Source organism: Lemur catta, chromosome 11 (assembly GCF_020740605.2).
Source record: "Lemur catta isolate mLemCat1 chromosome 11, mLemCat1.pri, whole genome shotgun sequence".
Lineage (NCBI taxonomy): Eukaryota > Metazoa > Chordata > Mammalia > Primates > Lemuridae > Lemur > Lemur catta.
This window is the reverse complement of record NC_059138.1, coordinates 59631345-59648949: the sequence shown is the minus strand read 5'-3', so window position 1 is coordinate 59648949 and position 17605 is coordinate 59631345. Positions and strand designations below refer to the sequence as shown.

Here is a 17605-nt window from a genome sequence, read left to right as displayed (position 1 = left end):
ATACCCACACATCTTTTTTATTTTTTCTTCTTCTTCTGTGGCTCATATCATCTTTGTTTGTGTATCCTGTGACTGCTGAAGAAATAGAATGTTCTCTAATCAGATTGATGCTGGCAGCCTATTTCCAAGAAAGCAATCATTAATGGTCAACTAATTATATTTTTAGCCCTATTAATTGTCATTAAAAGTAGTATAAATTCCTCCAACATTATAGCAACAAAGATTGAATGAGTTGATGGATGGATGAATGCAGTTTCCACATCTCTCCCAGTTAAGAATACAAAAGTCAGTAGTTGAAGAAAACATCCCACCTGACTTGAGAAGAACCACAATAAAGAAGGGGAGAGACTGGATAGACAGCCAGCAGAATCTGCTGAAAAATGACTTACACTTCCTTCCTTGAAGCGTTTTGTATTTTGTTGATTTCTATAATTTTATGTCATTTTTATAATTATAAAAATTATTGAATTGATAAATATACTTTAAAGACCATAAGATCACAATCATATAAAAAGCACATTTACCAATAAAGGAGGGGGCACTGAAATGTTAGCATTGGCTAATTTCAAGTAGAAGCCATACTAGTTAGTGCCTTTTTCCTTTTTTTCTATTTTTAATTTATTTCCCAATTATTTGATAATGAACATGCAGATATTTTCTATGAGGAAACTAATCATTATTAAAATTAATTATATTTCTTCTGGTAGTTCTTGATATGAATAAAATGTGGGCACATCTTACAGCTCTGATGAGGGAGCAAATAGTCAGCTTGAGATATATTTTGGAGGAAAGGATTGTTAATATCATTTAGTCTACAGAGTCATGGCCTCCTGGGGAAGCCAAATTGTACACCACAGGTTTTTAATACTACAGAAAGTACATGAGAAAGATATGCAACAGTGATGCTACTATGCAAATGTAAGCAAATCAAAGTTTCTGAGAGCAGAACAGTTAGTTACTTAGTTGTAAACCTAAGTTGTAAATTTGGCCCTATATATTGCCATTTGATCATTTGAAATAAATTCCAGAAACAATAATTATAACCACTTAATACAATTACTTATAGCACTTTTGAACAAACCCTTTTAGGATGACCTCGGAAATCACAGAACCTACATGTCTCTTGAGATCAAGTTCCTTTCTACCTACACAAATTTTTGATAAAATAACCTTGAAACAAGACAATAGTTTAATTCCTTCTAAAATCTCAAGTCTTAAGTATTATTGCATATATTCTTCTTTTAAATATTTTAAATAAGATATTTAAGAATACAAAATGCAAATACCAATAATAAGAATCCATTTGTCCTCCTCCTAGCTTAAAAAATATAAAAAATTGCCAACATAATTAAAACTCCCTTCTTTATTCCTGCCTTGTTGCTTTCAATTTCTTTCCCCTTAATAGTAAGTAGTATGGTAAATTTAGTGTTTACATTTCTATAAACTTTATTATACTCTTGCTTCATTTTTCTGAATTCATATAAATGTGTGATATTGTATCGTATTTTATGCTTTACATAAATAATATTGTATATAGGGAAGAAGAGATTTCTCACTCAACACAAGTTTCATGGCTAAGGCACCTATAAGACAGATTGACAAGAGGAAAGCATATACATTTCTTTAATATAAGTTTTATGTGACAGAGGAGCCTTCAGAAATGAAGACCCAAAGAAACAGGGAAATCTGTTCATTTTTATGCTTAGGTCTGATGAAGAGTGGACAGTCATGGAGAGGTATGATTGGACAAAGGGGTATGATTGCATGGTAATAAACTGGAGGTGGGGGGCTTAGCAAGGTCTGTTTGTTCAGATGCTTCTCTTTGTCCCTGTGCTGTTAGAGATAAGAACATTCCTTTCTTCCAGAGATAGAGAGGGTACCTCTGGAAAAAGGGTCTTATGATCTACTTCTGAGGAAGGTTGGTTGGGTTTTATGGCCTGCTTCAGGGAGAAGATCAGATAATTCTTTCCTATGTTTTATGTCCTCAGGGAAGAAAGGGTAAGGGAAAAATGAGAGAGACCTTCCTGCTTCTGGTGTTTTCTAAAATGCCAAGGTGACATATTTTGGGGTAGCATGTCTTTAATCCCATCAACCATTACTTTATATTGACTTCATAAAATAGTCTCGTGTTTTCTTCCTAAAGTTTTAAATTTTACTTTTTTATATTTAATTATTAAGTACATAATTATTCTAAAGTATTGTATTACATTTGATGTGTTGTAATAATCCAATTCTCTATATTTATATAACAACTAATTTCTCCAGCACTATTTCTTTTCTGCACAAATCTGTTCTACTACTGTTCCTTACTGATCGATAGTCAGTCCATGTATTAAGTTTCCATATACCTATGGGTCTATTTATTAACCTTCCATTTCATTGTTTTTGAAAGTTTTTTTTTATGTTATGCACAGGTAGAAATTGGTACCAATTTATAGAAGCCTAAAGAAAGCCAGCAAAGGTACTTGTAGCCAGATGGCTCTGGCAACTTTGAGCTCCTCCCAAGAGTCTTGATGGTTAAAGGAATCAATATCTGGAAATATGTATAACCCATTCATGGCACAGCAGTTGGGATGTTTGTTCTACACTGTGTTCCTAGTGTATTTTTCTATATTAGTTCAAACATCATACTTTACTAATCAATGTGTTTCAGAAGTCTTAATATGTAGTAAGGAAAATGTTACAGTAATATTTTATTTCCTCCAAATTTCTTGACTATTTAGGACATTTAGCCCTTTTCCATATAAGTTTGATAATTAGCTTGTCAATGTTCATTGAAACCTCTAATAGGATTTTTTTGTCATTGAAATTAAGGATCAATTTAAGAAAAATTGACATCTAGACTCTGCTGACTTCTCAATTTCATTACTGTGGTATAGTTCTCTATTCATTTAGATCTCTTAATGTCTTCAGTATAGTTTGATGTAGCTTTTCTCCATAAAGGTTAATAATATCCTTTTTAAAATGTGTTTTTAATTAATATTTTTGAATACTGTCTTTACTTTTTAATTTCATTTTAACTTTTATAATTAATTTATGAGTGTAATCTTTTGCAAAAGAAACACTAAAATTTGCCTCAATTTTGATGATTTGTTTTGAAATTCTTTCAAGTATTTTAAATGGATAATGCAATGGAATGAATATTTGTGTCCCCCTCAAGTTCTGATGTTGAAATTCTAACCCACAAGGTCATGGTATTATTAATAGAAGGTGGGGCCTTTAAGAGGTGATTAGATCATGAGGATACAATTAGTGCCATTATAAAAGAGACCTTAGAGAGATCTTTATCTTCTTTCATTATGTGAGGACACAAAAAGAAGTCTGTAGTTTACAACCTTGAAGAGAGCCCTCACCAGACTCCAAACATATTGGTGCTTTGACTTGAGATTTTCCAGCCTCCAGACTGTGAGAAATGAATTTCTGTTGTTTATAAGCCACTCACTGGATATTTTGCTATAGCAGCCCAAAGAGACTAATACAATTATATCATCTTCAGAAAATGAACATTTTTATTTTATTCCAATTCTTATTCCCTTTGTTTCAATTTCTTAATATAACACATTGCCTATGTCCTATACTATAGTACTAAACAGAAGTCATAATAATGTCTTTCCTTTGATTTTAAAGGAAAGGCTTATATCTCTTCATCATTAAGTATAGTTTGCCTATTTTTCCTCTTCCTCTTCCTCCTCCTTCTTCCTCCTCCTCTTCAACTTCCCCTTCTTCTTATAAATATCTTTATAAGAAAGAGAGTTTCCTTCCATTCCCAACTGGTTAACAATTTTTGCCACCATAGGTGTTATATTCCACAAGATGAATTTTTACATTAAGATAAACAACTTTTCTCTAATGATCTGATTTTATGGCAAAATATATTAATCATAATTTTTTGTTCAAGTTATTAAGTATAGAGGTATGAATCATGTGAAATAAGGTAAGTAATAAAGTTGAAGAGTTGCAATTATATTCTAAACTTCATCAGTGTTATTTCCTGTGGGTTTGTTAGCTAGCATAAAAAAAAATCTTTTAATGAAAATATTAGAGCTATCAGGTTCACTTATCATATCATACTTGAAGAAAGAGAAAAAATAGAAATGTTTAGCATAATTTCCCTGTCTTTAAGTATAGAATCAAGTAAAATAGGATGTGTTTAATATGCATTAATTGCTATATCTTTTTTGCCATCCTTTTAATTGATGATGTTAATGAAATACAGAAAAGACTCTTTTCTAAAATGTGCAAACCTCTAATGGGAACTGAGATTTTTTTTTTAATGTCTCTGTAACAGATACAAGACTTTGCCTGAGGGTGCTCTTTGAAAAATCAGAAACATTAAAAGAGTATAAAGGAAAAAAAGAATCTTCTTTCCCAGCCTGTCCATATTCATACTTAAAAAAATTATGTTTGAAAACAACTTTATTATTTCCAGTTATAATCAATGTACTTATTAAAATTCAGTGTGAATGAAGAAAATGCAGTTAGATTCAAATGTCCATATTAATATAATAAATCTGCATTTTCAAATGAAAATGTAAAATATTATAATCCCAAAAAAGAGCTGAGACCACCCTCGTCCCACCACCATTGACTTTAAACCTGCTAATCCTAACCTGCCTTAGCCTGCATTTTCAAATATAGTTCTGTCAAATTACCATCTACTCATTTACTCTCATCTTTATTTGCCTCTGGACTTTGAATCTGACTTCTCTGGCTATGGTTTCTCTCTCCCACTGTGCTATTAGGTCCTTTGTTTTATGGCAAACATGCTCTCATACACTTTAAACCTATTAATAATATTCTATTTTTTAATTTTTATTTTTCTTCCTTTTTAATCAAAATATTTTTAATAAACTCCATAGGTTTCTGCATGATACTGTTGGATTTTTGCCCTATTTAAATAAATTTGACAATGTGGAGGAGAACTAGAGTCAAGAGATTTCCCACCACAACAACCACATAAGCTAATAAGTTATAAGCTAATACAATTTCTTGGATGCTGACAGAAGACATAAGACTCCTGGGTCATAGAAAAAAAATAATTTACTACTCACAGAAATAGCAGTAGACAGAGTACCATCATTTCACTGGTTTCTTAGAAGCCAAATTCTACATGGCAACATGAGGTGTGGAGTTTGCTCATGACATGGGCAAACCACAGGAAAGAAATCCAGAACTTAGGAAATTTTCCACTTACATAGCAAGTAGTAAGCAAGAAGATTCTCAAATACTAGGTGCCCACTTAACTGTTCAAACTATCTTTGTTGGTGGCATTGAAAAAGACATTCTCATCATGGGCAACATTGAGCCTAAAAAAAAAAAAGACATTGAAGAACATCACCTAAGAGATTATTTTGAATAGTGTGAGAAAATTGAAGTGATTGAAATCATTACTTACCAAGGCAGTGGCAAGAAGAGGAGTTTTGCATTTGTAACCTTTGATGACCATGACTCCATGGATAAAACTGTCATTCCAAAATACCATGCTGTGAATGGCCAGAACTGTGAAGTAAAGAAAGCCCTATTGAAGTAAGAGATGGCTAGTGCTTCATCCAGCCAATCAGGTAGAAGTGGTTCTGGAAACTGTGTTGGTAGTTGTGGCTGTGTTTTTGATGGGAATAACAACTTTGGTCATGGAAGAGGAAACTTCAGTGGTCAAGGTGGCTTTGGTGGCAGGTGTGGTGGTGGCTGATATGATTGCAGAGAGGATGGCCACGATGGATTTGGTAATGATGGAAGCAATTTTGGTGTTAATGGAAGCTATGATTTTGGCAATTACAACAATCAATCTCCAAATTTTGGGTGCATGAAGGGAGAAAACCTTGGAGACAGAAACTCTGGCTCCTATGGTGGTGGAAGCCAATACTTTGCCAAACCATGAAACCAAGATCGCTGTGGCAGTTCTAGTAGTAGTACTAGCTATGGCAGTAGAAGAAGGCTTTAGTTATTGCCAGGAAACAGAGCTTAGCAGGAGAAGAGAGCCAGAGAAGTGACATGGGAAGCTACAAGTTATAACAGACTTGTTAACCCTGCCGAGCAGATTGACGGCAGGACCTAACTGCTACAAAGAAGACATGTTTTAGACTATACTCATGTGTATGGGGAACCAGGATTGTGTTTGTGGCTAATTGTATAACATGTTATTTTAGTTTCTGTTCTGTGGAAGGTGTAAAGCATTTCAACAAAGGGTTACTTTTAATGCAGATGTTACTTTTTTCCCACCAATGCTGTTGATTGTTAAATGTAACAGGCTGATACTATGCTGAATAAATACACTTCTTTTAAAAAAATTGTTTTTTTTAATTTCTTCTTTTTTATTTTTATAGACTCCAATTCAATCTATGTTGGATCTGCTTTGCCTATTTCCTATGACTATTTCCTTCTTTCTGATCCTTTTTACTTCTCTGTTCATATTATATTTCTTCTCTTACCATATCTTTTCTTTTTCTCAGTGTCACTAATGCCCTATAAATGCAATCTATTTTGCAATTGGAAACTTTTAATTTAGTCTTTATTTCTGGCAGAATTTTGAATTGTTTTTCATTTGTTTCTAAATTTTGCTTTTTTCTACATCTAGATGTTTTTATCCATGTAGACTCTAAATTTTGAAATTACATTTTGAAATATTTTTATGTATTCAAATACTTATATTTAATTCATCTGGTATTTGATTATGTTGTAATTCTCTAACACATGTGGTTTTAAAAATTATGTAAAATATTTTTCTTTTTCTTTTTTATGACAGCTTTGTCTGGATGTTGTCCTGTCATTTTTTGTTTACTTTTAAGTAACTTGAATATTTCTGTACCACTTCCAGGGTGAAGAGTTGGTGGCTTACTAGATTTCTTAGTTCAAAAATCCCATCATCAGTTGTCATAGTAAAATAGATTTTTTTTAAAAGATATTTTTTTGTGTGTGTTTGGGAATGTAAGTTTTGTGTCTTTTAGTTTTGGTCTATTGGATCTTTAATTTTCATTACATTTTCCACTTTATTTTTTGTATCTAATTTTTAAAAATTATAATTAGACTGAGGTTATGCCTTTTGGTAAAAAAAAAATACAGAAGGAAATTTTCATTTTAATCACATTATATCAAGGGTACCTACCACAACATAATTTATCATGTCACTGTCGACTAATTTTCTCCAGTGTAAAGTCCTCCCCCACCATTTCTGTACTAAACACTTCGGAAGGAAGTTTCTATGCACAGCCCACACTTAAGCAGTAGGTAGTTATACTCCACCTCCTCAACGATGGAGTATCTAAATAATTTTCTGGAATTCTACATGGGAGATCTGTCTCTTCTCTCCCATATATTATTTTATTTAATCATTTATTCATATCAATTTGGACTCATGAATATTTATTTTACATTTGGGCTACCATCAGTGTCGCATGTTGCATTAATTATATTTATTGAGAAAATATCCAAAATTAATTTATTGTAATATCAAGATCTATAATATTTTTAACATTTTTAATTAAGAGAAAAAGCTCAGCTTCTATGAGAATGCAATAAAATTAAATTTTTAAACAATACAAAAGAAAAAGTTAAGATTATTAGACAAGAAAGTAAACTATGAAGTGTGAAAGGAAAATAAAAACAGAAGAATTTAATCAAAATTTGTACTGGGTGTGAAAAAGAAAAAAATTGATCTTGCTGAATACCAAATAATTTCTTTGGAATACAAATTTTAGCAGCTTTAAAATTATAGAGGTAAAATAAAAGAAACAAAATGATAATAAAAATTAATATACATGGAAAGAGACATGCTACCTAGAGCCTGCGTGGAGATAATTAATATTCCAAAATAAATGTAATACCAAAGTAATACTAAGATAAAAGTCATCAAATAGAGGAAATAATGCCAAAATCAAATTGGAGAAAGTTTTTTTGACTGCCAGATTCAGTAAAGTATGGAGATAAAAACATGTCTATTCTGTTAGGGGAAAATCGATAATATCCATATTTGGACATGTACGAGAACACATAAAAACTAATTAATTCTATGATCTTCTAAGGATAAAAACAAATCAAATGCCTACAAAAAACTAGAACATTCTACAATTTCTTTTCCTTAAATTTGCATGCCATAAGTAATAAAGTAACCAAAAATGTGTAAAACAAAAGTACATGAAAAAATAATGCAAAGGTAGGAAGTATAACTGGAATATGAAGATTCTATAATTTTGCAGCATATAGGAAATGGTGAACTTTTTATTAGAATAAACCCTAAGAATTTTGGAGTAAGACTCCAAAAGCAAATATAGCAATAGCAAAAGTAAATAAGTGGGATTTAATTAAACTAAAATTTTTCTGCACAGCAAAGGAATTAATCAACAGAGTAAATAGACAACCTACATAATGGGAGAAAATATTTGCAAACCATACATCTGACAAAGAGCTAATATCTTTAACCTGCAAAGAACTCAAACAAATCAGCAAGAAAAAAACATAACCTCTCAAAAAGTGGGCAAAAGACATTAACAGAAGTTTTTCAAAAGAAGATAGCAAAAAAAAAAAAAATGAACAAATGCTCAATATTACTAATTATCAGAGAAACGCAAATTAAAACCACAATGAGATACCACCTTACCTCTGTGAGAACTGCCGTTATTAAAAGAAAAAAAAAAACAAGAAACAATAGATGTTGGCACAGTTGCAGTGAAAAGGGAATGCTTACACACTATTGGTGGGAATGTAAATTTGTACAATACTATGGAAAGCAGTATGAAGGTTCCTCAAAGAACTAATAGTAAACCTACCATTTAATCCAGCAATCCCACTACTAGGTTTCCACCAAAAGGAAAAGAAGTCATTTTATAAAAAAGAGACCTGCACCCAAATGTTTATCACAGCACAATTCACAATAGCAAAGATATTGAATCAAGCTAAGTGCCCATCAGCTGATGAGTAAATAAAGAAAATGTGGTCACACAAACCATGGAGTACTACTCAGCCATAAAAAGAAATGAAATCATGTTTTTTGGAACAACTTGTATGAAACTGGAGACCATTATCCTAAGTGAAGTATCTCAGACATGGAAAAATAGATACAACATATTCTCACTTACGCGTGGGTGATAAATGAAGGATCTATATGGTCATAAAGAGCAGTAATGAACATTGGAAACTAAAAGGAGGACATGGTAGGAAGAAGGTGAGGGATAAAAATCCACCTATGGAGTACAATATACACTCTTCTGGTGAGGAGTACCCTGAAAGCCCTGATTCAGCATGATACGATTTATCTATATAACAAAAAACCCTTGTACCCCCTAAATTTTTTAAATAAAAAAACTGACAAATTCAATAAAATTGTACATTTCTCAAAAAATGCAATTTATCAAGCTGACAGACAAGTAAAAATATTTCAATAGCCAAATATCTAAAACATAATTTGAATTTGCTTTCATAAACTTTCCACAGAAAAAATCCTAAATCAAATGACTTTATCTATGAATTTGGCCATGCATTTAAGAAATAAACAATACCAATAGCATAAAATATTCCAATGAATCATTTTTTAACATTGGTATGGAGACAGCATAACTTTTATTTCAAAACCTGACAAGAACATTAGAAGAAAGGAAAATAAAGACTGACATTTCTTGTGAAAATTGATGCTAAATTTGTTTAGATATTGCCAAAGCTAGTTCTCCATTTATTTTATATATATTGCTATGCCTTCAAAGTTCATTGATCTTTTCTTCTTCTTTAACACCTACTCATGTGTAATAATTTAGAGCATTTTTCATGTTACATTTCACATATTGTAAAGTTATTTTGGTTTGCTTTTTTTTTTTTTTACATACATACCATGGAATACAAAGGATATATTTTTTTAACTATCTTCCATGTCTCTGCTTAGCATGTCTGATCTTGGCTTTAGCTCATTACTAAGTGGAATTTAGTTAGAATAACTGTTTTAATATTCTTATCTACTAATTCTATCATCAGTTAGTTCTGGATTCGTTTTGAATAATTAATTTATATGTCTTTATTATGGTTTTAATATCCTGCTTCTTTTAATGCCTGCTAATTTTTTATTAAATGTCAGGCATTATAAATTTTACCTTATTAAGTGCTGGATATTTATATTCTCCTCTAAATATTCATGTGCTTTATAGTGGAATAAATATTTGTAAGTATTGTTCTTGGACAGATACATTACTCGTAAATAATTTGATAATATTGGGTCATGCTTTCAAGCTTAATTAAGTGGGAGCAAAGCAGTATTTACTTTGAACTATTTTTTCCCCGTACTGAGACAAGCACTTCTCAGTGCTTTACCCAGTGCCCCATGAATTATGAGGTTTTCCATCCTGGCTGGTGGGAATAGGAATTATTGTTGGCCCTGTGTCAGCTTAGAGCTGTTACTCTTAGATCTGTTTTTTCAATCTTGGGTAGTTTCCTCATATGCATGCACCAATCAGTATTTTGGCTGAATATCACACTTCAAGTGTCATAATACAAATGCAATTAGAATCTTTGAGAAAGAAAAGAGAGAAGACAGAATAATATATTTGAAAAAAAATCAATGGCTGAAACATTCCAGATATGATGAAAACTATAAGTCAATAGATCCAAGAAACTCAAAGAACCCCAAGTACAAAAAACATAAAGAAAAATACACCAAGTGACATCATAATTAAATAACTTAAGATAGTTGTAAAGAAAACTGTTAAAAGTGTCCAGAGGAGAAAAGATACATTGCATACAAAGGAAAAAAGGCTGTGATGACAGCAGTTCTATTTTCAGACGCAATGCAAGCTGTTACCTTGCATCGTTATACCTGGCTAGGAGTTAGGGTGTGCTCACTGTTCGCTGTAGCTGTGGCATCAGATGCTAAAATTTCCTCTATGTCCTTGTTTTTGTCTTACATGTTGTCTTTAGATTTTCCTGAGGACTCTTTAAATAGGGTCTCATGCTTTCACAGTTCTTTCAGATATACCCCCTTGTTCTAAGTAGTAAATTGTTGAGGGAAGGGAGATGTTTTATTGTTCTATGATGATGTCTCAGTTTGTTGGTGGGCCTGAGTTTAGTATTTTCTTTCTCCTAAGTCGTTAGGGTTTGATAAAACCACAGTCAGTTATACTTTGTTATGTTACCATAGTTTCCATTGAGGGCAAACCATGTTTAGGGAGACTAGAGGAACAGAGAGCTCTGGGCATATTTCAAGATGAGAACTTTTCTCCTCTCTCTACCAGAACATAAGGAGATTTTTCACTTATCCTCTCATAGTGAGAGCTTGGTAGGACTCTTAGACATAAAACTTATAAAAGTAAGATAGGGTAGAAACCCTAAGACTGTTCTCTCTTACAGTTTTTTGTGTTTTGTTTATTAGGTGTTTTGTTTTTTTTTTCCCCCTGAGATGGAATCTCACTCTGTTGCCCAAGCTGGAGTGCAGGGATTCAATCATAGCTCACTGTCGCCTCGAACTCTTGGACTTACACCATATCCCTGCCTCAGCCTCCTGAGTAGCTGGGTCTACAGATGTGGGTGCCACCACACCCAGCTAATTTTTATAATTTTTATAGATGTGGTGTCTGGCTACCTTGCTAAGGCTTATCTTGAACTCCACTGGTCCTGGCCTCTTGGCCTTAAGCAATACTCCCACCTCTGCCTTCCAAAGTGCTGGTATTATAGGCATGATCCACCATGTCCAGCTCTCTCTCTCTCTCTCTCTCTCTCTCTCTCTCTCTCTCTCTCTCTCTCTCTCTCTCAGGTTTTAACTCTCAAACTAGTCCACATGGAGAATCCAGCAATTAGTCAACTTCAGTTTGAAATATTCCTGTTAGTACTGGCTCCAGTTGCAGGTTTCTGCTGCTGGGCTTCCATTCTCAGTACAGTATAATCTCCATATCTGCTTGCCTATTTCTCACATTTCCAGGGAAGCAGACCTTGTAAATTTTCAGTGTTAGTTTTTAGCATTGCCAGAAGATAATAGGTCATCATCATGTGGACTCCTAACTCATGGAAATAAAAAAAAAAATAGAAAAAGAGGCAATTGAGTGCAGTAGGAAGAAATTGTATGGAAGAGCCTATGTGAAAGCTGGGGGGTGGTACCCATTTCCTCAACATGGGCCCTGCTGAGCAGAGCAATGATGCGGACTCTGGAATTTTAGAATTATTATGTTAAGAGTGTGCTTGACATACCTTTGGGATGGATTATCTCGAGGCATATTATCTCATTTAATTAGCTCAAGGTCTCACAATGTGTATTAATAGAGTCCAATTTTACAAAGGTTTCTTTTTCATTAATACCTTGTATTTTTGTACATACTTTTCTCTTTATCATTCCCAACATTCCTGTGAGTGACATGAGCATTATAGTCTTCATTTACTTGGTAAAATGATATAGACATAGTGTATCAACCAAGTGATAGACCAGAAATTCAGATTTAGTCCCTCTGACTCCAGGTCTATTGCCCTAGCCACCACTCTAGTCAAGCACTAAACATTTTTTGTACTGTCATAATGTCAATGGATGAATCTGCAGTCATAGAGCAGAGCCAAAGGAAACACTAATAACATTTAAAATTGTTTCAATATTAAATTCAGCATTAATTTAGAAAAAGGAAAATGTAACCGGTATATAATCTCTTTTGGACACAGTTTGAGGTAGAGGAAGAAAACTTGAGGGAATAAAACATATAGTGCATGGAGAATTTGACATATGTATACAAAAATTTCATAATACTAATCAAGAAGATTTCATTAGTTTCCCCTGGCTGGACATTTATAAACAAAAAGCCATTTTAGTTCTCTAGAGTCAGAATGAGCAGCAAGCAAAGAAGGAAGAAAGAAAACTAGATTAATATTTTCTAATTTATGTTTCTTTATCCAATAAACATACTAACATAAACCCTAAAAACAGAAAAAAGTTGTGACTCAAATCTTATCTTTCTTGCATAACACAATTACGATTAAATAGGTTGTTCTGGAGATAGAATATATGCATGTCAAGGAAGACCGATCTATAATTATATGGGTTAAGAAAAGCAGTTTTTATAGTTTCTGTTCAATTTTTTTTACAGTGTTATTGGGAGCAAAGTAGAACTTTCAAAGTTTTTGAAGACATACAACATCGTGTCCAGTTTAAACCAATATATATTGATGATATTCTTGAGCCAGTGAAAATTTTAATTCATATTACATAACTGAGTAGAATTGAAAGAATCACAGGTGACAGTTTATTATACAAAGATGGAAAATAAAGTTCTGATTCAGTCCGGTTGCCATCTTTAAGACCTCTCTATGACAGAAGATTATTTTCATGGTAAATATAACCCTAGCCAAGCAGAGGAATCTAAAGTCAGGTGAAGGCTTGTTTTTTGACCTCTTTTTTGTTTCTTATCACAACAGAGTATGATCTCACAGGTACTGGAATAGAAATTGATAAAGAATAAATCAAGTATCTGATTAAAAAAAATTAGTCTGAAAAATCTACTAAATTTTTTCTCCCAACTTAATTTTTGGTTGGTAAACTCCTCACAGTCAGAAAAATCCAGATCAAATATCAATACTTACTTACCTTCAAAACAGTCATTTGTGCTATGGAGCACACCTGCTCACATGCCTTCCACCTCTCCCAGAATTCTTATTTTGGGGCACTGTATTTTTCACATTTGTTTTACAGACATTGTTTTGTATCATTTAATGGTTTTTCATTCAGTGCTAGTGAACTTTGTGCTCCATGCATAATGTCTCTTTTTAATCCTAATAACTCTATGATTGATTATTTTCAAAGTACATTTGATTTTTTGTATAATTCACCTATCCTGATCTCCCTTATTGAATTATGCTATTTATATAGTCAAAGTCTTGTCTTACTCATCTTCCCCAGTGCTTAGTTCAATGCCTAAAATATATTGTGTTCAATATGCTTGTTGACACAATAAATGAATGATTAGAATATTAAATCTTTTTTTATTTTATTAGGTGTTTTGGAGAAGCATAAGTCTCTACCTCCAAATTAAATTCAACTTTACCAATTCCAGCTTCCTATGACATTTTATGTTAATTTTTCATCTACAAGTTTGAATCATCTTTCCGTACTTTTTATTCCCACACGTAAGTTTAGTAGCATCTATCAATGAATAACTCCAAGGTAAATCAGTCATTTGATCTTAAGTAAGTAATTTAAGTGGCTTTTTGAGTTTTAGCTAAAAGAGAAAAATGATAAATTATTATTAACTGGTGGGAATAATTAAATAGGATAATATTTATGATAGTACTGTGCACATATAAGATACTTCTGAAAAGTAAAGCAGGGAACATCAGCTTATTTGGCTGAATCACTTATCTGATGTGAAATTTATCTCCATAAAGTTATAAGGGATTTAAGTAAGAGACTTACATATCCATCAATGTGGCAGATTATATTAGTGATCTCCAAATATTTTGATCGTTCTTCCACAAAATAATTTTGAGTCACTATGAACTCCTTTGCACATGGTTGTTGCTATCTAAATTTTTATCATATTTTGCTTAAGTTGAAGTTGCTGCAGAGATTGTCATTTTCAGTCTATTGTGAATATTGGCATTGCTAAATGAAATTATGTCACTTTTAAAATGTATTCAATGAATTACAGATACCATAGTAATTTGATATCCACCATAATCCATTTAAAACACATTAAGGCATTAATCTCTGTTAATAATAGGAAATTTTAAATACTTGCTTTTTCTCTTAGAACTCATATATTTTTTCCACTTCCCTACAAAAAGTAACTCTAACATGTTTTATACTAGAAATCATTTTATAATTAATATATTTTACTATATTTACATATATATAAATTTACATTTCTTTTATGTAAACATAAATTTATAACTTACATTAAAATTGTGTAAGACCATAATGTTAAAATATTAAAATTGTCCTAGATTAAATTATCACTGAAATTATTTCTGGTATACAATCTATCAAAAACATAAATATATTATAAAATATGAAAATAATCCTAAAAATAAAATTTTACTGTAAAATGCATGTTTTACTGGGATATAGCTTTCACAATTATTTCATGTTTATTTTGATGGACATTTCAAAGGAGGCTAGTTTTAGCGAAATGCTCTGTGTGCATGTATGTATATGTGTGTGTGTTTATGAATGTAGTCACTGAGAAATCGTATTCACAAAAAGTAGTATGGGAAAAGAGAGTTTTTACAGCAATGTTGTTTAATCCTGTAACCTGTTGCAGATTACATGCCAAAAGTCAGATTGTGACTTGCCATCAACACTATTTCTCATGAACTTATAAGTCAATTAAGTCCCTCTCCAATTTTGTTGAACCATGCAAAAATTGGAAAGCATTTGACTTGCTAAATGATGTTACCCTAGTTTTAGAGCCACTGACTTTCTCAGCAAAGACCTAAATTGACCTTTCATTTGGCATTCCAGGGGCTTCTGTATCTATGGAAAAGTATCATGTGTAATAAAGGATGAATGAGACTTGGGCCTTTGCATGTTAAATTAAGAGAAGGGGGTGGGGCCTGTAATCCTAACATTTTGAGAGGCCAAGGAGGGAGAATCACTTGAGTTGAAGACCAGCCTGGGCAATAGCAAGACTCTGTCTCTACAAAAAAAATTTTTTAATTAGCTGGGAGTGGTGATGCATGCCTGTAGTCCCAGCTACTCAGTAGTCTGAGGCAGGAGGATCACTTGAGCCTAGGAATTGGAGGCTGCAGTGAAGTATGATGATGCCATTGCACGCTAGCCCAGGCACCAGGCAACAGAACAAGACTATGTCTAATTTAAAAAAAAAACAAAAACTAAGAGACGGGCAATTTCTAAAGGGGTAATGGAAACTGAGAAAGAGCAAAACCCATCTCAGGTAGACAAGTTTTAAGAGAGTGGTGAAATAAGGATCTGGAAATGGAAACCATGCGTTTTTTAAAAAGTTCCTTCCTTCACCCGTAATTGTGTGAGTACCATAGTTTGCTCCTGTTACCCTGAAAACTCTGTTGTTTAAAAAGATAAAAAAAAAATGCTAGATAAAATGTAACCCATATTCTTATAACTATAAAACTGAGCTAACAAGGCTATTAGATAAATTCCTACGGGTCAAATATAAAGAGGCAAAAAATAAAGGAAGACCCTGAAATAATGATTGGAATTTAGTACTGAGGAGAGGGGAGAATATGGGGGTAGATCTTGAATGAGAAAGGAATTAGCAGTGGTATTCTCAGACAAACCTGGGACTCTACAAGTCAGTCAGCACAGGTAATGAACAGGGACTTGTTTTTTTTCTCAGCATCAGGTAGAAAAGTAATTTACTGAGAGCTTATGATATAGTGAGTTTATCCTTTAAGATGATGTGGGGTTTGAATTTGTAGTAGCTATATGGTCTAGGAACCATAAGTCAAGAAATAACCATTACAGCCTCTTCCAAACTTGTGATTAACCTGAGCAAATACTAACCTGCTGTAGAGAGACTAGTCTTCAGCAGGTAACCGGGGGTCTCACAGTTTGCAGATACTAATATTGAAATGGGAGCACACAGTCAAAAATGATTAGAACCACAAGAAAAATTCCACAAATACCACCAAAATGAGATTACCAGGAACGGAGATACGTCATATAATGAAACTAATTTAGAGACTATAAATAAATACATTTAAAATGATTTAAAGCTATTTTTAAAAGAATGAAAACATATGATAAAGGATTCTAAAGGCAACAGCATAGTTTTGTTGCTGCTGTTCTTAAATCTCTATGAATCTCCTCATAAAAATAGAGCTATTAAAATATAAAAGCACACCGTCTGGGGGATGGACACACTTGAAGCTCTGACTCGGGTGGGGTAAAGGCAATATATGTAACCTAAACATTTGCACCCCTGTAATATGCTGAAATAAAAAAAAAATAATAAAAGATAAAATAAAATATAAAAGCCAGAGACCCATGGATAATATCCATAGCATAAGTGAGTTCCAAGTTATTTTCATGAACCCCCAAATATTATCAAGTGGAAGAAAACCACAGACGGATCTATATAGCATCAGCATGTGTCTGGAGGAAACAGAGGGAAGGCAAAGATACTACCACCATTACCATCACCAAATAACCAACAAGCTGAGTCATTTCCATTGTCCCTACTTCCATCAGGTAATGCTCACTGTGGTTCTAACTTCTGCCTAGCAACAAGGGCATCCTTCCCTATGACACCAGCTCCAGATAGAGAGAACCACAATGATTCCAACTGGACAGTCATAGCCCCTGGGTGCTGCCAATACCACTTTCTACCTTTGTTTATCCAGCCTAGGGTTAGTAGCAATTTCTTGTTACAGCAAATCTTTCTGTTACCTCACTATTTTCTGCTTGGCTTCTCATCACAGCCATAATCTCTGTCAATAATTCCTTCTATTAGATTTTGCTTGTTTGAATAGTTAGAATAGATTTTACATTCTCAGTAGGACTCTGATTGATTCAGATTATTTGTCATAAATATACGTTCCTCTGTATCATACAGGGAAAAAGACTGGAAGAAAAGGAACAGGTAATCGTTCATATGGTTACATCCGAAAGAATCACATTACCAAGGAGTTTTTGTATCTTAAAACAAGAATATTGAGGAAGTCAAATTTTCATGTAATTAAT

The 17605-nt window shown here is 32.9% G+C and overlaps 1 pseudogene; it reads left to right on the top strand.

The window, feature by feature from the left end:
- Positions 1 to 5143: 5143 nt before the first annotated feature.
- On the top strand, positions 5144 to 5941 carry LOC123646980 (annotated as a pseudogene).
- Positions 5942 to 17605: the final 11664 nt, after the last annotated feature.